Source organism: Oncorhynchus clarkii, chromosome 12 (assembly GCF_045791955.1).
Source record: "Oncorhynchus clarkii lewisi isolate Uvic-CL-2024 chromosome 12, UVic_Ocla_1.0, whole genome shotgun sequence".
Classification (NCBI taxonomy): Eukaryota; Metazoa; Chordata; class Actinopteri; order Salmoniformes; family Salmonidae; genus Oncorhynchus; species Oncorhynchus clarkii.
This window is the reverse complement of record NC_092158.1, coordinates 8,067,835-8,090,827: the sequence shown is the minus strand read 5'-3', so window position 1 is coordinate 8,090,827 and position 22,993 is coordinate 8,067,835. Positions and strand designations below refer to the sequence as shown.

At 44.2% G+C, this 22,993-nt stretch overlaps 1 long non-coding RNA gene across 1 annotated transcript in view; it reads right to left on the bottom strand.

Annotated features, from left to right (window-relative positions):
* Nucleotides 1-22,993, bottom strand: part of LOC139422672 (uncharacterized) — a 1,300,889-nt gene that overhangs the window by 160,530 nt on the left and 1,117,366 nt on the right. The window lies entirely within an intron of this gene.

The window sequence follows — 22,993 nt, the reverse complement described above, 5'->3', positions numbered from 1 at the left end:
ATAGACTTCATCAATGTCTTCTTTAGATTGTCCTCAACTGACTTCACTTAGCCAAGTAAATACATCAAGCTATCAACGTCTAATCTAGTCATGTATTTAGAGGCAGTTTGATCGGTGACGTTAGGGGCAGTTTGATCAGTGACGTTAGGGGCAGTTTGAATGGTGATGTTAGGGGCAGTTTGATCAGTGACGTTAGGGGCAGTTTGATCCGTGACGTTAGGGGCCGTTTGAATGGTGATGTTAGGGGCAGTTTGATCAGTGATGTTAGGGGCAGTTTGATCAGTGACGTTAGGGGCAGTTTGATCAGTGACGTTAGGGGCAGTTTGATCAGTGACGTTAGGGGCAGTTTGATCCGTGAGGTTAGGGGCAGTTTGATCCGTGAAGTTAGGGGCAATTTGATCCGTGAAGTTAGGGGCAATTTGATCCGTGACGTTAGGGGCAGTTTGAGAACTGGGACAGAAGCAGCCCAAAGTGGTCCCTTGCCACCCAGATAAACCAATCATGGTCCCTTGCCACCCAGATAAACCAATCATGGTCCCTTGCCACCCAGATAAACCAATCATGGTCCCTTGCCACCCAGATAAACCAATCATGGTCCCTTGTCACTCAGATAAACCAATCATGGTCCCTTGTCACTCAGATAAACCAATCATGGTCCCTTGCCACCCAGATAAACCAATCATGGTCCCTTGCCACCCAGATAAACCGATCATGGTCCCTTGCCACCCAGATAAACCTGTCACCTGTGACTGTGTGAGTATTACTCATTCCTGAGTTACTTGTTTATCCAGTGAGATAAAGCAGCTTGGTGTTTCCCTGATGTGTGTGTGTGTGTGTGTGTGGGGGGGGGGGGTTCCCTGTCTGGCGCTGAAACAATCAGCGTCTTTTAATGTTATCTGAAGGTTCTTAACTCTGAGACAACACCGACAAGGCCTTATCAGAGAGAGGAGAGGGGGAACCTCGGAGGAATGTAGATAACAGGTTGACTAGAGAAATGAAAAGCACACAGAGGAACTATAGATACATCAGCCATTGGGACATTGTGTACTAATGGGGAAGACGAAGAAGGTGATGCAAACAGTAGCTTAGTGGATAAATAAACTCTGAGACCATGGGGGATATCTCAACCTCATAGGAATACCTACATGACAAAGTCTAAACTGATTTTTTCAGACAGTTATAGATTAAGTTTAAGGGGTGGCAGGAAGCCTAGTGGTTAGAGCGTTGGACTAGTAACTGAAAGGTTGCTGAATCAAATCCCCAAGCTGTCAAGGTAAAAAAAAAAATCTGTCGTTCTGCCCCTGAACAAGGAAATTAAACTACTGTTCCTAGACCGTCATTGTAAACAAGAATTTGTTGTTAACTGAGTTGCCTAGTTAGTTGCTGATGTTTCATTCATCGTGAAGTTATTGGTGGTTAGCAACAGGGCTGAGATTCTGTAGAGCCGATTGGGTGAGTCTGACATGGCAACCTGTTTCCTCTAATGTCCTCTTTAACCACGGCCCATAGAGCTCTGGTCAGAGTTAGTACACTATGCAGGCCAGTGGTATTCAAGACCAGAGTGGATCCTAATGTAGACCAGAGTGGATCCTAATGTAGACCAGAGTGGATCCTAATGTAGACCAGAGAGGATCATTAACGTGGACCAGATGACGTAGACCAGAGATGATCCTAATGTAGACCAGAGAGGATCCTAATGTAGACCAGAGTGGATCCTAACGTAGACCAGAGTGGATCCTAATGTAGACCAGAGTGGATCCTAATGTAGACCAGAGTGGATCCTAACGTAGACCAGAGTGGATCCTAACGTAGACCAGAGTGGATCCTAATGTAGACCAGAGATGATCCTAATGTAGACCAGAGAGGATCATTAACGTGGACCAGATGACGTAGACCAGAGATGATCCTAACGTAGACCAGAGAGGATCCTAACGTAGACCAGAGTGGATCCTAATGTAGACCAGAGATGATCCTAATGTAGACCAGAGAGGATCATTAACGTGAACCAGATGACGTAGACCAGAGATGATCCTAACATTCACAGTCCAAAATTATTGGCAAACTTGATAAAGATTAGCAAAAAATACTGTATAAAATAAATAATATAAATACTCAGCTATATTGGATTCTACATTTTTGGGGGGAAATTATATTATTTTATACTAAGATAATTGCTTAGGTAAAGACATTTTGTCGAGCAAGTAAAACGATATGAAAAAGAGAGGGGTCCATTTTTAGCACCTCTTGTTTCAATACCTTTCAATATCTTCACTACCCTGAGAGGATAACGGCACAGAGGCCAGTCCATAAGAGCAGACGAAGGATATCAAGGTTCTGGCAAGATTCTGTATGGTCTAATATGTTTCCCAATCTCATAAAACATTTCATTTTTTATTTTAAGCCTCTGTGCCGTTGTCCCTCGCAAGGTGATGTATTGAAAGGTATTGCACGTGCGCGTGTGTGCGTGTGTGCGCGTGTGCGCGTGTGTGTAATAAAGTATGTGTGTGCCCTCTATCTTACAGCACAGTGACGACCGGTAGAGAACGCATCATAGACTGACTAACCCACTATGTGATGTATTTTACCGTGTAGCCATTAACGTTATTGATGGTGCCTAGAGTAAAACCATCGGTTTCAGGGTGTGCCAACACTACAGATTAAGTATTTCATTCATGTGTAGTCATGGGCCACTTCACATCAACCAGCCCGTCTCGTAAGAGGCTAACTATTTCATTGTGGAACACCATCTACATCGTAATTAACAACTATTCATATATAATGTACAGTCAAGTATAAAAATTATTACTTTCATTGATAAAGAGGACGGGATAAAATATATGATAAAAGTACTTAGCTACAGTATATTGTATGCAAACCATTTATTTTTTTATTATTTTTTTATATATTATACTACAGTTTTTTTTCGATCACTTTGGTGCAAGTTTCATAAGTATGTGGTACATTTTCATAACTTTTATCAACAAAATGGCTCATGTTTAAAAAAAAATTAAAAACTCTCTCAGCACATTTTCAATTGACTGAGTACAATAAACAAATTCGCAAAGTTCACCTCATTAAATCACTCTTTCAACTTATGATACGTAATCGAATCTAATTATCTGCTTTTCAAAAACGCAATTTTCATTTGACTTTTGATAGGATTTTCTTGTCACTTATTTACGATACAGTGAACTATCACTTTAATCCAGCTGCGTAGAAATGATTACTGAACCAAAATGATGTAGTGCCTAGTTAACATATATAGTTGAATAAACACTGAACACGGTAAATTACATATTTATTCCTCATAAATGTATCAATTTGACAATCAATTTATGTTGGAAGGAAAATACCAAATCATCTATGGGATGTGGTTGTAAATACTACATTTTCATTCTCCGTCAGCCGGTGTGCTTCAATAAGACAAAGTGAAACGAGTCCCTCTATGTGTTACCATTTGGTATTATAGTGAATGTGTACAATGCACTGCTGAAATACCCAGGTTTTATATAACAGTATATTCCACTCGTTATCTGAATTTCATTTATACACTGTAAGCTGATGAATTTCAAGAAGAGAGAGAGAGAAAGACAGGCTTTTCTGCATCAGTTAACATTTAGGAAAGGTGATCTTGTACGATGTTGCAGGGGGCAGATATGGCCCACAACACCGTGCTGCGTTTTTACAGTAGCCAACTGCTTTACAATAGCCTTATTTCTGATGATTTTGTTCTACGAATGTACTGTACTCTCAAGTTATAGACAAATACTGTAAGGAAAATTATATTTACCATCTGCTATACCATCTGCTATTGTCTCTTTTCAACACTTCCAAAAGGACATTTTAGAGATGTGTATCTTGTATTTTTTTGCTATTGGATTAAAATTCTAATTATTTTTCATTCACTTTGGTGCACAAGTATATGATACATTTTCACAACTCTTAGTACACAACTCAAAGCAGATCATCGAAAAGGTGGTTTCATGAAAATGGTTCATGTTTCAAAACTTTAAGCACGTTTTCAATTGACTAATAAGTACAACACACAAAATCACATAGTAACTTTTTTCCCCAAACTTAGTGTTTCATCTAGAAATACATGTTTCACATTGCAGTGGGGTGAAAGATGTGTGAAAGCCCAATGAAAGGCTCTGAACATCAGACAAGGGACATTACAAGTGTTCTCAGTTTAGAGTTTGTGTTCTTAGTTTTGAAAGTATACCACTTGCATCTGAAAAATGTACTAAAAGTGATTGAAAAAAAAATACCTGTAATACAATTGGTCAGATAAATAGATTTTGATAAACATGTCAGATTTGTATTTTTTTTTTTCAAGTGCACACACACACACACACACACACACACACACGCACACACACACACACACACACACACACACACACACACACACACAGTAATCTGGTCTGTACACATTAATTTAATAGCTTCATCCCTCCTCATGGCCTGCCCTGCATTGTTAGAAGAAGTGGTGCTACCCAGAACCAAGTAAGGAAAAATAACTCGCCTGTACCTCAAAACATTTCCATATAGAACCGCGAAGCACCCCTATTTTTTAGTGTGACAGGGTGAAATGTAGATTTTACAGAGATAATCAGTGTGACAGGGTGAAATGTAGATTTTACAGAGATAATCAGTGTGACAGGGTGAAATGTAGATTTTACAGAGATAATCAGTGTGACAGGGTGAAATGTAGATTTTACAGAGATAATCAGTGTGTGACAGGGTACACTTACATGGGGAGGAGGCTAATACCTATTGTTCACCTAACACCTTTTTTGCACTATTGGTTAGAGCCTGAAAGTAAGCATTTCACTGTATAGTCTACTACACCTGTTGTATTCAGCATTTCACTGTGAGGTCTACTACACCTGTTGTATTCAGCATTTCACTGTGAGGTCTACTACACCTGTTGTATTCAGCATTTCACTGTGAGGTCTACTACACCTGTTGTATTCAGCATTTCACTGTAAGGTCTACTACACCTGTTGTATTCAGCATTTCACTGTAAGGTCTAATACACCTGTTGTATTCAGCATTTCACTGTGAGGTCTACTACACCTGTTGTATTCAGCATTTCACTGTAAGGTCTACTACACCTGTTGTATTCAGCATTTCACTGTAAGGTCTAATACACCTGTTGTATTCAGCATTTCACTGTGAGGTCTGCTACACCTGTTGTATTCAGCATTTCACTATAAGGTCTACTACGCCTGTTGTATTCAGCATTTCACTGTGAGGTCTACTACACCTGTTGTATTCGGTGCACGTGACAAATACACTTTGATTCACTATTTTAGGCCCAGCTTTAGGAACCTTGGTTCTCCTTGATATAGCCACTATATTGTGATCACTACATCCAATGTGTTTGGATAGAGCTTTAGAACAGAGTTCTACAGTGTTAGTAAAATTGCATTCAATACATGTGAATCTTGTTCCTGCAGTTTATAAACAACCTGGCAGGTTGATTAATTACCTGAACCAGATGTTTTACTTAACCGGGCAAGTCTTATTTTCAATGACTGCATAGGAACAGTGGGGTTAGCTGGTCTAGGAACAGTGGGTTAACTGGTCTAGGAACAGTGGGTTAACTGGTCTAGGAACAGTGGGTTAACTGGTCTAGGAACAGTGGGTTAACTGGTCTAGGAACAGTGGGTTAACTGGTCTAGGAACAGTGGGTTAACTGGTCTAGGAACAGTGGGTTAACTGGTCTAGGAACAGTGGGTTAGCTGGTCTAGGAACAGTGGGTTAACTGGTCTAGGAACAGTGGGGTTAACTGGTCTAGGAACAGTGGGGTTAACTGGTCTAGGAACAGTGGGTTAACTGGTCTAGGAACAGTGGGTTAACTGGTCTAGGAACAGTGGGTCAGCTGGTCTAGGAACAGTGGGTTAACTGGTCTAGGAACAGGGGGTTAGCTGGTCTAGGAACAGTGGGTTAGCTGGTCTAGGAACAGTGGGTTAACTGGTCTAGGAACAGTGGGTTAGCTGGTCTAGGAACAGTGGGTTAACTGGTCTAGGAACAGTGGGTTAGCTGGTCTAGGAACAGTGGGTTAACTGGTCTAGGAACAGTGGGTTAGCTGGTCTAGGAACAGTGGGGTTAACTGGTCTAGGAACAGTGGGGTTAACTGGTCTAGGAACAGTGGGTTAACTGGTCTAGGAACAGTGGGGTTAACTGGTCTAGGAACAGTGGGTCAGCTGCCTTGTTCAGGGACAGAGCAACAGATTTCTACCTTGTCAGCTCTGGGATTCAGTTACCTTTCAGTTACTAGTCCAACGCTCTAACCACTAGGCTACCTGCCTCCCCATTACAGGTACTGGTTAGTGAGAAGCTTCCTCTTGAGCTGACAGCTTGATGAAAACCAGTCAATATTCAGGTCCCCCAAGAAAATAGAAAGTCTCTGTTTACATCACATACACTATCAAGCATTTCAAACACATTATTTAGATACTGACCGTTGGCACTGGATGGCAACACCCCAAAATAATAGGTTTGAGATGAGGCAGGTGAAAACCACAACACTTCAATGACAGTTGACATAAGATTTTCTTGAAACGTTACTGGGATATGGCTCTGAATATATACAGCAACACCTCCCCCATAGGCATTTCTGTTATTACTACTGCTGTATCAAAGAAATGATCCGTGTCTCAGAAATGTCGAATATATTAATGTTGTCTGATGTTAGGAAGTTATTGAAATAATCAGCCTTATTTCTTAGGCTAGATACACTACATGATCAAAAGTATGTGGACACCCATTCAAATTAGTGGATTCAGGTTGTTCAGCCACAGGTGTATAAAATATAGCCACACGGCCATACAATCTCCATACACAAACATTGGCAGTAGAATGGCCCGTACTAAAGAGCTCAGTGACTTTCAACGTGGCACCGTCATAAAAAGCACCTTTCCAACAAGTCAGTTCGTCAATTTTCTGCCCTGCTAGAGCTGCCCCCGGTCAACTAAGTGCTGTTATTGTGAAGTGGAAACGTCTCGGAGCAACAACGGCTCAGCCGCGAAGTGGTAGACCACATAAGCTCACAGAACGGGACTGCCGAGTGCTGAAGGACGCAGCACGTAGAAATCGTCTGTCCTTGTCGTTTGCAACACTCACTAGCGAGTTCAAAACTGCCTTTAGAAGCAATATCAGCACAAGAACTGTTCGTTGGGAGCTTCATGAAATGGGTTTCAATTGCCGAGCAGCTGGAGTGGTGTAAAATTTGATGCCATTGGACTCTGGAGTGATGGAAACGTGTTCTCTGGAGTGATAAATTATGCTTCACCATCTGACAGTCCGACGGAAGAATCTGGGGTTGGCAGATGCCAGGAGAACGCTACCTGCCCGAATGCATAGTTCCAACTGTAAAGTTTGGTGGAGGAGGAATAACGGTCTGGAACTGTTTTTCATGGTTCGGGCCCTTAGTTCCAGTGAAGGGAAATCCTATTGCTACAGCATTCAATGACATTCTAGATGATTCTGTGCTTCCAACTTTGTAGCAACAGTTTGGGTTAGGCTCTTTGATGTTTCAGCATGACAATGCCCCAGTGCACAAAGCGAGGTCCATACAGAAATGGTTTGTCGAGATCAGTGTGAAAGAACTTGACTGGCTTGCACAGAGTCCTGACCTCAACCCCATTGAACACCTTCGGGATGAATTGGAACGCTGACTGCAAGCCAGGCCTAATCGCCCAACATCAGTGCTCGACCTCACTAATGCTCTTGTGGCTGAATGGAAGCAAGTCCCCCACAGCAATGTTCCAACATCTAGTGGAAAGCCTCCCCAGAAGAGTGGAGGCTGTTATAGCAGCAAAGGTGGGACCAGCTCCATATTAATGCCCACGATTTTGGAATGAGATGTTCGGCGAGCAGGTGTCCACATACTTCCATGGAGTGTATATTAATATAGGCTATTTTCAGCCCTTTCCTGGGTAGCTTCTCAGATATCGACATAATAGAGAAAAGAACAAACAAAGCAAGAGAAAAAAAAACATACATTTAGTCAATGAATCAGTGTGTGTGTGTGTGTGTGTGTGTGTGTGTGTGTGTGTGTGTGTGTGTGCTGCGGGGTTGAAGCTACAAACCCATAGGCTTGGTTGTCTCATTCCTTCCAGGCTTCTGGGAGGCGGGTCATATCAGATGTGAGCAATGTCCCCACACGCTCTGGCAGCTTTCGTGGCCGGGATAGTTATTTTTTCTTCTGGCGCACAGCTTCAGGATAATACTTGTTGCGGAAGATGTATGTTCCCCTCAAGTTCTTGGCTCTTTCCAGAACCGCTACCTTGTCCTTGAACCTCAGGAACTTGGCGAATATCGGCCTGGGCCTGTCACCTGGGCCTGTCACCTGGGCAGGTGGTGGGTTTTCCAGTCCTGTAGAGGCGCTACAACTAAATCTTCCTGTGGTTCATCTTCAGTTTCTCCGAGATCATTTCCCTCAACTTTGTCCTCAGACTGCGTCCAGGTCTCATGTGGCGATTCTGCAATTCTGTCCACAACCATGTTGTTTCCGCCTTGATTGTCTCTCGAGATAATCTGATTTCTCTGTCATTGTTATCATGGATTCACATGCAGAACTAATGTCCTCTCTCAATGATTTACAGATCGTTGTTATCTTGCCTAGTAATAAAAATAACAAATTCTTATTTACAATGACAGCCTACTGGGGAACAGTGGGTTAACTGCCTTGTTCAGGGACAGAACAACAGATTTGTTTTTACCTTGTCAGCTCGGGGATTCAATCCAGCAACCTTTTGGTTACTGGCCCAACACTCTAACCACTAGCCTACCTGCCACCCCAAGTATACTGTTTCCAATACACTGGAAACTACTGTAACGAGTAACAAATCAACTAATCTACTGTAACTAATACTACACATTGCCACTTATCTTTCATCCTACTTTGCAAAATAGAACTGCTACTAGGAAACACTGATGAACATTACTGAACTTTAATGTTAAACGAAGAGAAACAGGCAGTACATATAACAAATAAATGACAGACTCCATCCACACCTTCCTACATCCCTTCCCCTTCCCCTTCTCCTTCTTCTTCCCCTTCCCATTCCCCTTCCCCTTCTCCTTCTCCTTCTCCTTCTCCTTCTCCTTCTCCTTCCCCTTCCCCTTCCCCTTCCTCTTCCCCTTCCCCTTCTCCTTCTCCTTCCCCTTCCCCTTCCCCTTCTCCTTCTCCTTCCCCTTCCCCTTCCCCTTCCCCTTCCCCTTCTCCTTCTCCTTCCCCTTCCCCTTCCCCTTCCCCTTCCCCTTTCCCTTCCCCTTCTCCTTCCCCTTCCCCTTCCCCTTCCCCTTCCCCTTCCCCTTCCCCTTCTCCTTCTCCTGAAATGTAACCCTGGGAGTTACTGTGAGGACAGATTCCAGCCTCACCTTCCTACATTCCTTCCCCTTCTCCTTCCCCTTCTCCTTCCCCTTCTCCTTCTCCTGAAATGTAACCGCGGGAGTTACTGTGAGGGCAGACTCCAGCCTCACCTTCCTACATTCTTTCCCCTTCTCCTTCCCCTTCTCCTTCCCCTTCCCCTTCCCCTTCCCCTTCCCCTTCTCCTTCTCCTGAAATGTAACCCTGGGAGTTACTGTGAGGACAGACTCCAGACTCACCTTCCTACATTCCTTCTCCTTCCCCTTCCCCTTCCCCTTCCCCTTCCCCTTCCCCTTCCCCTTCTCCTTCTCCTGAAATGTAACCCCGGGAGTTACTGTGAGGACAGACTCCAGCCTCACCTTCCTACATTCCTTCCCCTTCTCCTTCCCCTTCTCCTTCCCCTTCTCCTTCCCCTTCCCCTTCCCCTTCCCCTTCTCCTTCCCCTTCCCCTTCTCCTTCCCCTTCCCCTTCTCCTTCTCCTGAAATGTAACCCTGGGAGTTACTGTGAGGACAGACTCCAGCCTCACCTTCCTACATTCCTTCCCCTTCTCCTGAAATGTAACCCTGGGAGTTACTGTGAGGACAGATTCCAGCCTCACCTTCCTACATTCCTTCTCCTTCTCCTTCTCCTGAAATGTAACCCCGGGAGTTACTGTGAGGACAGACTCCAGCCTCACCTTCCTACATTCCTTCTCCTTCTCCTTCTCCTGAAATGTAACCCCGGGAGTTACTGTGAGGACAGACTCCAGCCTCACCTTCCTACATTCCTTCTCCTTCTCCTTCTCCTGAAATGTAACCCCGGGAGTTACTGTGAGGACAGATTCCTCTTCAGAGCTGATACTATTACTTACTGTGTGTGTGTGTGTGTGTGTGTGTGTGTGTGTGTGTGAGCACACGCGCGCGCGTGTGAGTCTGCGTGTGTGTGTGTGTGTGTAGGTACCATCTCCTCCATCCCTCTTATCTATCCTCATATAATAAAACAGTGAGATTACATTTCAGAAATGAAGTGAAAAAAACGAGTCAATGCCAATGTAAATTCTCATTACATCTCTTGCCTTGTTGGTCTCACTGTAATTTAATGTAGTCCTTATTTATTTTCAATGATGAGCTGGCGTCCATTTCTCTGGATGAAAATGTCCGTTCAATACCATTCAGACCCAGGCCCTGATTGGAAGCCTGCCTCCATGTCGCCTCTGTCTCCTTCTCTGTCTCCTTCTCTGTCTCCTTCTCTGTCTCTGTCTTGTTGCTTAACACAGCCTGTCTGACAGTAAGCTAATGTGGGTCTAGGGAGGAGAGGATGGGTCCGGGAAGGCCAGGTTGGCAATTGGAAATTAAATGTATTGCTTTAGGTGCACTTTGTTTAGGTGTGGGGAAACTAAGGGAGCGTCCCAAATGGCACGTCTATTCAACGTCTATTTCCACTTTGGTTCAACTTGATTTCATTGAAATTAGGTGGAAACACAACGTTGATTCAACCAGCGGGAACCCGAGTCCCTATGTAGTGCACTACTTTAGACCAGGGCCCATGGCACCCTATTCCCTATGTAGTGCACTACATTTGACTCTAGTAAGGGGACGAGTAGCCGAGAACATTTTAAGGTTAGTGCCTGTTGTCTTAGAAAAACACCAATGGGGTCCTGGTCTAAAGTAGTGCACTATATAGGGAATAGGGTGCCATGGGCCCTGGTCTAAAGTAGTGCACTACATAGGGAATAGGGTGCCATGGGCCCTGGTCTAAAGTAGTGCAGTGTACAGTGCATTCGAAAAGTATTCAGAACCCTTGATTTTATCCACATATTGTAACTTTACAGCCTTATTCTAAAATGTATTAAATAGTTGTCTTCCCTCAATCTACACACAATACCGCAAAAATGACAAAGGAAACACAATTTGAGGATGTTTTTTGCAAATATATTATATAAAAAATAAAAAAACGGAAATATCATATTTACATAAGTATTTTATTGAGTACTTTGTTGAAGCACCTTTGGCAGCGATTACAGCCTCAAGTCTTCTTGGGTATGACGCTGCAAGCTTGGCACACCTGTATTTGGGGAGTTTCTCCCATTGCAGATCCTCTCAAGCTCTGTCAGGTTTGATGGAGAGAGTCACTGCACAGCTATTTTCAGGTCTCTCCAGAGATGTTAGATTGGGTTCAAGTCTGGGCTCTGGCTAGGCCACTCAAGGACATTGAGATTTGTCCCAAAGCCACTCCTGCGTTGCCTTGGCTGTGAGCTTAGGGTCGTTGTCCTGTTGGAAGGTGAAACTTCGCCCCAGTCTGAGGTCCTGACCGCTCTGGAGCAGTTTTTCATCAAGGATCTCTCTGTACTTTGCTCCGTTCATTTTCCCCTCAATCCTGACTAGTCACTCAGTTCCTGCCGATTAAAAACATCCCCACAGAATGATGCTTCCGCCACCATGCTTCACCGTAGGGATGATGCCAGGTTTCCTCCAGACATATTGCATTTAGGCCAAAGGGTTCAATCTTGGTTCCATCAAACCAGATAATCTTGTTTCTCATGGTCTGAGAGTATTTGGGTGACTTTTGACAAACTCCAAGTGGGCTGTCATGTGCCTTTTACTGAGGAATGGCTTCCATCTTGCCACTCTACCATAAAGGCCTGATTGGTGGAGTTCTGCAGAGAAGGTTGTCCTTCTGGAAGGTTCTCCCATCTTCACAAACAAACTCTGGGACTCTGTCAGAGTGACCATCAGGTTCTTGGTCACCTCCCTGACCAAGGCCCTTCTCCCCAATTGCTCAGTTTGCTCTAGGAAGAGTCTTGGTGGTTCCAAACTTCTTCCATTTAAGAATGATGGAGGCCACTGTGTTGTTGGGGACCTTAAAGGCTGCAGAAATGTTTTGGTACCTTTTGCCTGATCTGTGCCTGTCTCAGAGCTCTACGGACAATTCCTTCGACCTCATGACTTGGTTTTGCTCAGACATGCACTGTCAACTGTGGGACCTTTTTATATAGGCAGGTGTGTACCTTTCCAAATCATGTCCAATCAATTGAATTTACCACAGGTGGACTCCAATCAAGTTGTAGAAACATCTCAAGGATGTTTGTCTCATGACAAAGAATCGGAATACTTATGTAAATAAGGTTTTCTGTTTTTCATTTTTAATACATTTAAAAAATAAATAAAAAATAAAAAAATTGCTTTGTCATTATAGGGTATCGTGTGTAGATTGATGAAACATGTTTTTTTTTTAAATCCATTTTAGAATAAGGCTGTTAAGTAACCATATGTGGAAAAAGTCAAGGGGTCTGAATACTTTCCGACTGTATATAGAATCGGATCACGACCTTGTCAAGAGGTTCAGACCACTTGGTGTAAAAAGTTGTTGTCTTGTTGCCCCTCCAATTCACTACAATATATTATTGTGTGTTAACGGCAACGTCTATGACTGTCTCATGAATAAAAGTTCTGAAATGCCACTATCGTTGGCATAAATAAAAAACTGAACTTCCATCAATCATAGTCACAAAGTGACACTGACAACAACTCAATGTAAAACTGTCTCCCTCTGGAGATTTATGTGTCTTTTGGTGTTGAACCACTGTGGTGCTGTGGTGCTGTGAACTCACTTGCATTTCCCTCCACCCTGCTCTTTCTTTCTTTCTTTCTCTGTCCTCAACATCACCTGCCCCCCCCCAAAACTCGTCTAATGAATGAGTTTTCCCCCTGTGAGTCGGGGTGATTGATACTGGTCAGCTCTACGCACGCCGAAATTGATCCAGAGTGACTGCAATCAGGGCACTGCTCCCCTTGGTCAGCACGTTGCTTGGCAACCACAGCAGCCCCCCCCCCCCTCCCCCCCATCTCAGCTGGTCGGTCTGTCCACTCCACTCTCTGTCCCCTGCATCCCCCCGCCCTCTGTCCACCCACCCCAGTCCATTGGTCTCACAGTGACTGACCCTTCAGCCATACATCAAAACACATAGTGGGGGAGAGGTGTGGCTAAGAGGCAGAGGGTGGAGGCTAAGGGGGATGGCTACAGCAGCCAGCCAGGACCATCTCCACACTCCTAATGTGTCCATTCATCTTAGCACCTGTCCCGTCCCAAAAAAAACAGCCAGCATTTAGCCCCATATCGGCCAGCTAAAGGCCCTGTCCACTGGCCTTCCTCTGGACCATAGCTCAGTCCATTTTAGCTGTCCACCTCTAAACCATGACTGATGCCACAGTTCTTTGTCTTTTGTCTATTGTCGATAAGGCCCGGCTGTCTATTCATGAAATAACAAAGCACTGTATGAAAACTCCATTTACTCCTCGGCTGTAGGAAGGTACCACAGCCCTCAGCCCGGCCCTGGAGTTACAATGATGTACTGTCTGGGGGAATCTTCACTCTTCAATGTGACCTTGGCTGGATAAAGTACAGTAGGTTTTCCTTCCTGCTCTGAACTAGCCAAAGAAAATATTGAATGGTCGATGTTCACTGAGATCATGTTGAAATCGCCAATTACAATAGTAGAGTACAGTATCACTCGAGTGGTATAGTCTCAGACTGTAATATAAGAACATATTATAATGTGTCTCAGTATTTATTTTAACAAACATACGTCATCTCACTGAGTCTACCTTTAAGTCCTTTCTTCCTGGGGCACCTGGGTGTGTGTGTGTGTGTGTGTGTGTGTGTGTGTGTGTGTGTGTGTGCGTGTGTGTGTGTGCAGCGTGCGTGCGTGTGTGTGTGTGTGTGTGTGTGTGTGTGCGTGTGGGTGTGTGCATGTGTGTGTGTGCGCACGTGTGTACGTGCGTGTGTGCGCGCGCGTGTGTACGTGCAAGTGCGTGTGTCCGGCGTGTGTGTGCACCGTGCGTGCGTGTGTGTGTGTGTGTGTGCGTGTTTGTGTGTGTGCGTGCGTGCGTGCGTGTGCGTGTGTGTGTGTGTGTGTGCGCATGTGTACGTGCGTGTGCGTGTGTTCGGCGTGTGTGTGCAGCGTGCGTGCGTGTGTGTGTGTGTGTGTGCGTGCGTGTGTGTAAGGACAGAAGGGCCTTCATTTGCCTCGACTCTGTGCTGACTGTGTGAGGCTACTTTACACGGCTAACTGAGAAGTGCAATTTCACGCTCATTTGATTGAGACAAAGGAACCGCCGCCCAGTGAACAATTATGAAGCCCTCTTTGTCCAAGCGGCACACTATTCCCTATATAGTGCCCTAATTTGAATCAGGGCCAATACGGTTGTAGTGTACTATAGGACATAGGCAACCGTTTGGGACGGTACCACTGATTGCAGACTTCTGACATCAAAACGAATGGTGTCGTGTTGTAGGCAATTTGGCTGGAAAGCAGTTTGAAGCAGTTTGGCCAGGTCATTAACCCAACTGGGCTAATGGACGATTCATAGGGCCTCATCTTCTGGCCCATTGAGCACAGAGTACAATGTGACAGGAGCGTCCGAGCATGGACGGACATTTCAGACAGCCCTAATGCAACCCTGGTGATCACACACCCTCTCTGGTGCTCCCTGCCTGGGCCTCATTTGTCCCCCAAGAGAAGAGAGAGAAAAAGGAGAGGAGAGAGTGGAGAGAGGGGAGAGAAGAGAGAGGAGAGAGGGAGAAAAGAGAGAGAGGGGAGGGGAGGGGAGAGAGGAGAGAGAGGAGAGGAGAGAGGGGAGAGGAAAGAGAGGAGAGGAGAGAGGGGAGATATGAGTTAGGAGATAGGAGAGAGGAGAGGATGGGTTATAAAGCATTAGGACAGACTCTGCAGCCTATACTGACCACTTTCACAGGTACATACCCATAACCTGTCCAATTAATCCTCTGTCTTAGAAAACAAGCACGTGCTGGGATCCCCATTCGCTGACGCAATAACATCAGCTAATCTTCCTGGGGTTCAACACATAACTAACAATTACAAACAATTACATTTTACATTAAGACACTACTAGCATATATCGTGAAAACATTACAGAATTAAAATACCTTAAATGTAATACATTTAACATTCAATGTGATGAGTATCTGTCCAGTCATATGATCGATTGCATTTAGATGTTTTTTAAATTGTTTTCTTCAAGGTAGGTTTCCTTTTTGCCTGAGAAATGTGATTTGGTAAAGAATTCCATTTAGTGATGGCTTTGTATGTTACTGTATATTGATAGAGATTTGTCCTTGGTCTTGGGGCTATCAGATGACCTGTACGTGCCTGTCTGATTTGGTGGTTAAGTTCGTTGCTTGTATACAGTAATTACGTTGAAAAATACTTTTGTTTCTTGAAAATTGCTACATTCCCCCCCCCCCCCCCCCCCCCAAAAAAATATATATATATATCTAGACTGGATACTACTTTGCTTTCAATGGGAAGTCATGAGAGACTTGGGTCAACATTCATATGCATAGAGCTAGTCTGGCAGCCATGTTTTGAGAGAGTTGGAGCTTTTTTTTAAATCTTTCTTTGCTGCAGATAACCATATAACTGGACGGTACTCTAAGTGTGATAGGACCAGGGATTGACCATATAACTGGACAGTACTCTAAGTGTGATAGGACCAGGGATTGACCATATAACTGGACGGTACTCTAAGTGTGATAGGACCAGGGATTGACCATATAACTGGACAGTACTCTAAGTGTGATAGGACCAGGGATTGACCATATAACTGGACAGTACTCTAAGTGTGATAAGACCAGGGATTGACCATATAACTGGACAGTACTCTAAGTGTGGTAGGACCAGGGATTGACCATATAACTGGACAGTACTCTAAGTGTGATAGGACCAGGGATTGACCATATAACTGGACAGTACTCTAAGTGTGATAGGACCAGGGATTGACCATATAACTGGACGGTACTCTAAGTGTGATAGGACCAGGGACTGACCATATAACTGGACAGTACTCTAAGTGTGATAGGACCAGGGATTGACCATATAACTGGACAGTACTCTAAGTGTGATAAGACCAGGGATTGACCATATAACTGGACAGTACTCTAAGTGTGGTAGTACCAGGGATTGACCATATAACAGTACTCTAAGTGTGATAGGACCAGGGATTGACCATATAACTGGACAGTACTCTAAGTGTGATATAACCAAAGCTTGAATCACCTGATTCAGAGTGTTGGATGTTAAATACACAGAACATTTCTTGTTATGGCAATGAACTTACCCATTTTAATTATAATATGATCTATATGTTCAGACCAGGATAGTCCAACGTGACACCAAGGAGTTTGGTCTATTTAACTTGTTCCACAGGCAACCCATCCATTGACAAGTTTAATTGAGGGTCACCAGTAAGCATATATCTTAGACCAAATACAATACATTTTGTTTTAGAAATATTCAACACCAGTTTGTTCATATTAACCCACTATTGTTAATTCTCTGCTCAGTACATCTGTTAGTTCATTATATACCGATGCAGCACTATACTGTACATTGTAGAGTCATCAGCACACATAACCACTCTTGCATTGTTCATTACTGAAAATCATTAGAAAAGATAGAGTAGAAAAATGGGCCTAGGCAGCTGCCTTGAGGAACGCCACAGGTTAAATCTTTACTGTCCGAAAAGCTGCCATCAAAGGAAACGTTCGGCCTCCTGGAAGCTTTCCATCCAAGAGAGAGCGGCAGCCATAAAACCATCAAATTTGAGTTTACATAAGCAACAGTTCATAATCTGACTTCCTGTCATCCATACTCTTTAGCCAATCATCTGTGATTTGCGCTAAGGCCAAATGCCTTCTGTTTGCATGCTGGAAACTCGTCATCAGATCATTACATTAGAAACAACCCATAATTTATTTAACACAGACAGCAAGCTTATAGGGCGACTATTTGGAATGACCTTTAACGCTTTCCAGATTTCTGGGCACACCCCACACATCAAGCACCTATGCAAAATATGACAAATTGGTGTGGAACTCCAAGATGATCTGTCCCGATCATCAGAAAGAGATATCAACATACTTCCCATCAAAAATGTCAAACTTCCTTTCATTCATGATACAATCTTTTATCAGTGGGACTCATTTCTCAACTTTTCCACTTTGGTCGTGAAATAGTCTTTAAAGGAATTTGCAATGTCACGTGGTTTGGTGATTCAACAAAAGAGGGAGACATGTTTGAATTCCAAACCATTATAACGTTCAAAGTTTTCCATTGTTTTTTTGACATCACTCTTGACTTCATTGATTTTGTGCTGATAAAGTAATCATGTGCTGTATGTATTGTAATCCCCTAAAGGTAATCAAGTTACCTGAGATTACCTGAAGCTCTACAGCTCACTACCATTGTCTCAAACCCAGAGATGAGTCATGAGAGAAACTGATCTGGTGAGGGGGTCAAGATAGGGGGAAGAGGCGAGAGGGGGAGGAGGAGGAGGAGGAGGATGAGGAGGTCAAATGAAAATCAAATGTTATTGGTCACATACACGTGTTTAGCAGATGTAGCGAAATGCTTGTGTTTCTAGTTCCAACAGTGCAGTAATTTCTAACAAGTAATATCTAACAACAACACACACAATATGCACACATCTAAAGGAAGGAATGGAAATAAGAATATACACTACCGGTCAAAGGTTTTAGAACACCTACTCATTTAAGGTTTTTCTTAATTAATTTGTACTATTTTCTACATTGTATAATAATAGTGAACACATCAAAACTATGAAATAACATATGGAATCATGTAGTAACCAAAAAAGTGTTAAACAAATCAAAATATATTTTATATTTGAGATTCTTCAAATAGCCACCCTTTGCCTTCTTGACAGCTTTGCACACTCTAGGCATTCTCTCAACCAGCTTCACCTGGAATGCTTTTCCAACAGTCTTGAAGGAGTTCCCACATGTTGAGCACTTGTTGTCTGCTTTTCATTCACTCAGCAGTCCGACTCATCCTAAACCAACTCGCTTTGGTTGAGGTCGGGGGATTGTGGAGGCCAGGTCATCTGACGCAGCACTCCATAACTCTCCTTCTTGGTAAAATAACCATAAGCATTGGACAGACCGCACCACCCTCTGGAGAGCCCTGTGGTTACGGGCGGTGCAGTTGCCGTACCAGGCGGTGATACAGCCCGACAGGATGCTATCAATTGTGCAGCTGTAAATGTTTGTGAGGGTTTTAGGTGCCAAGATAAATTACTTCAGCCTCCTGAGAATGAAGAGTCGCTGTTGCACCTTCTTCACCATACTGTGTGTGTGGGTAGACCATTTCATCACTGAAGTGCACGCCGAGGAATTTGAAGCTTTCCACCTTCTCCCCTGCGGTCCCATCGATATGGATAGAGGGGTACTCCCTTTGCTGTTTCCTGAAGTCCATGATCAGCTGCTTTGTTTTGTTGACATTGCGTGAGAGGTTATGTTCCTGGCACTACACTCCCAGGGCCCTCACTTCCTCCCTGTAGGCTGTATCATCATTGTTGGTAATCAGGCCTACTACTGTTGTGTCGTCTGCAAACTTGAGTTGGAGGCGTGCGTGACCATGCAGTCATGGTTGAACAGGGAGTACAGGAGAGGGCTGAGAACGCACCCTTGTGGGGCCCCAGTGTTGAGGATCAGTGAAGTGGAGGTGTTGTTTCCTACTTTCAACACCTGGGGGGGGGGGGGCGTAAGGAAGTCCAGGACCCAGTTGCACAGGGCGGATATCAGACCCAGGGCCCCGAGCTTAATGATGAGCTTGAAGTGTACTATGGTGTTGAATGGTGAGCTATAGTCGATGAACAGCATTCTTACATAGGTATTCCTCTTGTCCAGATGGGATAGGGCAGTGTGCAGTGCGACGGCGATTGCATCGTCTATGGATCTATTGGGGCGGTAAGCAAATTGAAGTGGGTCTAGGGTGTCAGGTAAATTAGATGTGGTATGATCCTTGACTAGTCTCTCAAAGCACTTCATGATGACAGAGGTGAGTGCTACGGGGTGATAGCCATTTAGTTTAGTTACCTTTGTCTTCTTGAGTACATCTTTAGAGGTGATATGATCCTTGACTAGTCTCTCAAAGCACTTCATGATGACAGAAGTGAGTGCTACGGGGTGATAGCCATTTATTACCTTTGTCTTCTTGGGTACATTTTGGACATCTTGAAGCATGTGGGCACAGGGATAGGGAGAGATTGAATATGTCTGTAAACACTCCAGCCAGCTGGTCTGCTCATGCTCTGAGGACGCGGCTAGGGATGCCGTCTGGGCCGGCAGCCTTGCGAGGATTAATAAGCTTAAACGTCTTACTCATTTCAGCCACGAAAGAAAGAGAGCCCGCAGTCCTTGGTAGCTGGCCATGTTGGTGGCACTGTGTTATCCTGAAAGCGGGCGAAGAAGGTGTTTAGCTTGTCTGGAAGCAAGACGTCGGTGTTCGCAAAATAGCTGGTTTTCCCTTTGTAGTCCATGATTGTCTGTAGACCCTGCCCCATCCATCTCATGTCTGAGCCGTTGAATTGCAACTCCACTTTATCTCTATACTGATGTTTTGCCTGTTTGATTGCCTTACGGAGGGAATAACTACACTGTTTGTATTCAGCCATATTCCCAGTCACCTTGCCATGATTAAATGTGATGGTTCACGCTTTCAGTTTTGCGTCAGTGCTGCCATCTATCCGTGGTTCCTGGTTAGGGTAGGTTTTAATAGTCACAGTGGGTACAACATCTCCTATACACTTCCTGATAAACTCAGTCACCATATCAGTGTATTCGTCAAAGTTATCCGATAGGAAACAGTGGAAACATACAGGGGATGTCTATCAATCCTTTACAGATACTGCATCTCAGAGGGAATATCTCCCCATACAGAGACGTAACGGTCAAGGGTTTCATCAATAAGTGCATAGACGATGTCGTCCCCACAGTGACTATAAGAATGTATTCAAACCAAAAACCATGGATTAGAGGCAATATCCACGCTGAGCTAAAGGCTAGAGCTATCACTTACAATGAACGGGGCACGGATATGGGCACGTACATGGAATTCCGCTACGACCTCCGGTGGAATACTGTTACACCGGCTACGAAGCTCGTCGTATGTGTCAGGGCTCGCAGACGATAACGGATTACAAAGGGAAACCCAGCCGTGAGCTGCCCAGCAATGCAGAACTCCCAAACAAGCTAAATCTCTTTTATGCTCGCTTTGAGAAATATAACACTGTGCCTTGCATGAAAGCCCCTGTTTTTCCGGATGACTGTGGCCGATGTGGGCAAAACATTTCAACTGGTTAAACTGCAAGTTCCAATCCCCGAGCTGACAAGGTACAAATCTGTCATTCTGGCCCCTGAATAGGCAGTTAACCCACTGTTCCTAGGCCATCATTGAACATAAGAATTTGTTCTTAACTGACTTGCCTCGTTATATAAAGGTAAAGGAGACTTCTGACCCCTTGAAGTAAATTGTTTGATTAAATGTTTTATTTGGCCTTACTATTAGCCCATACAACACATTGTTAAATAAAGGTTTAAAAAAATAATAACACTATAACAACAAATAGCAGGGTGCGTTCTCACAACTGCTGGCAGGTGTCTTCACAGACATTTAGCATTAATATGGAGATGGTCCCCTCCTTTGCTGCTATAACAGCCTCCACTCTTCTGGGAAGGCTTTAATATGGAGATGGTCCCCCCTAACAGCCTCCACTCTTCTGCTATAACAGCCTCCACTCTTCTGGGAAGGCTTTCCACTAGATGTTGGAACTTTCCTGCTATAACAGCCTCCACTCTTCTGTGAAGGCTTTCCACTAGATGTTGGAACATTGCTGCTATTACAGCCTCCACTCTTCTGGGAAGGCTTTCTACTAGATGTTGGAACATTGCTGCTATAACAGCCTCCACTCTTCTGGGAAGGCTTTCCACTAGATGTTGGAACATTGCTGTGGAGACTTGCTTCCATTCAACCACAAGAGCATTAACGAGGTCGGGCACTAATGTTGGGCGATTAGGCCTGGCTCGCAGTTGGCGTTCCAATTCATCCCAAAGGTGTTCGATGGGGTTGAGGTCAGGGCTCTGTGCAGGCCAGTCAAGTTCTTCCACACCGACCACGACAAACCATTTCTATATGGACCTCGCTTTGTGCACTGGGGCATTGTCATGCTGAAACAGGAAAGGGCCAAACTGTTGTCACCAAGTTGAAAGCACAGAATCCTCTAGAATGTCATTGTATGCTGTAGCGTTAAGATTGCCCTTCTAAGGGGAACTAAGGGGCCAAGCCCCAAACCATGAAAAACAGCCACAGACCATTATTCTTCTTCCTCCAAACTTTACAGTTGGCGCTATGCATTGGGGCAGGTAGCGTTCTCCAGGCAGATGCGTCTGTTGGACTGTCAGATAGTGAAGAGTGATTCATCCCTCCTGAGAACGCGTTTCCACTGCTCCAAAGTCCAATGGTGGCGAGCTTTCCACCACTCCAGCCGATGCTTGGCATTACGCATGGTGATCTTAGGCTTGTGTGCGGCTGCTCGGCCACGGAAACCCATTTCACAAAGCTCCCGACGAACAGTTCTTGTGCTGACTTTGCTTCCAGAGGCAATTTGGAACTCGGTAGTGGAGTGTTGCAACCGAGAACAGACAAGTGTTACGCGCTACGCGCTTCAGAACATGGTGGTCACATTCTGTGAGCTTGTGTGGGCTTACCACTTCACGGATGAGCCGCTGTGGCTTCTAGAGGTTTCCGCTTCACAATAACAGCACTTACAGTTGACCGGGGCAGCTCAAGAAGGGCAGAAATTTGACGAACTGACTTGTTGGAAAGGTGGCATATTATGACGGTGCCACGTTGAAAGTCACTGAGCTCATCAGCAAGGCCGTTCTACTGCCAACGTGTGCCTATGGAGATTGCATGGCTGTGTGCTCGATTATATGTACACCTGTCGGCAATGGGTGTGGCTGAAATAGCTGAATCCGCTAATTTGAAGGTGCGTCCACATAACTTTGTATATAAAAAGTGTACGTACCACTTTAATATATTGATCCACATGAAACCCCACTGAAAGACTTTTGTCAGCATACAGCAAAACAATTTGTGCTGTGGTGTATTGATTGGACAGTTGTAGTCCACACCCTAATGGGGCCTACATGCTCATTGAACCCTTATGACTGAGATAAACATCAAAACCGCATGGAACAGATCTACAGAAAGCTGTGATAAAATGGCATGCAGGGTTAACAGGACACAATTCATGCGGTTTTGCGACACAGATTATAAGTAACCCGTTGTGGTAGCCTACCGGTATGCTTACAAAGCAGAATCAATAAGTTAGCCAGTTAACTTGCCCAAATATTCTGAAATAACTTTTTTTTTAAAATTTTATAATGAACCTGAAAATCAGTAGTTGTTTCTGGTTGTTTATTAAAGTCAGCTGCATGGTTAGTGGCTAACTCATTGAACCTACTTTGTTGTAAAGCCATCGGACTGAAGGCTTTTGTTCATTTAATTGACAAGTTCGCTGGTTATTTATTAAGCATCTGGTAAGGTTCATTCATTCGATTCAAAGTGCATGCATCTCCCTGCGCCATTATTACTTCTGGATCTATGTTCGCAACGAGGGGATGGAATGGAACGAGCAGGACTGTCACGTCTACATGGGATACAGCTTTTGTCAAAACATTTTTTTGTTTCATTTTAGCTAACCCTAACCCTTTTCCTAACCTTAACTTAATTATCCTAACCTGCCACGTTA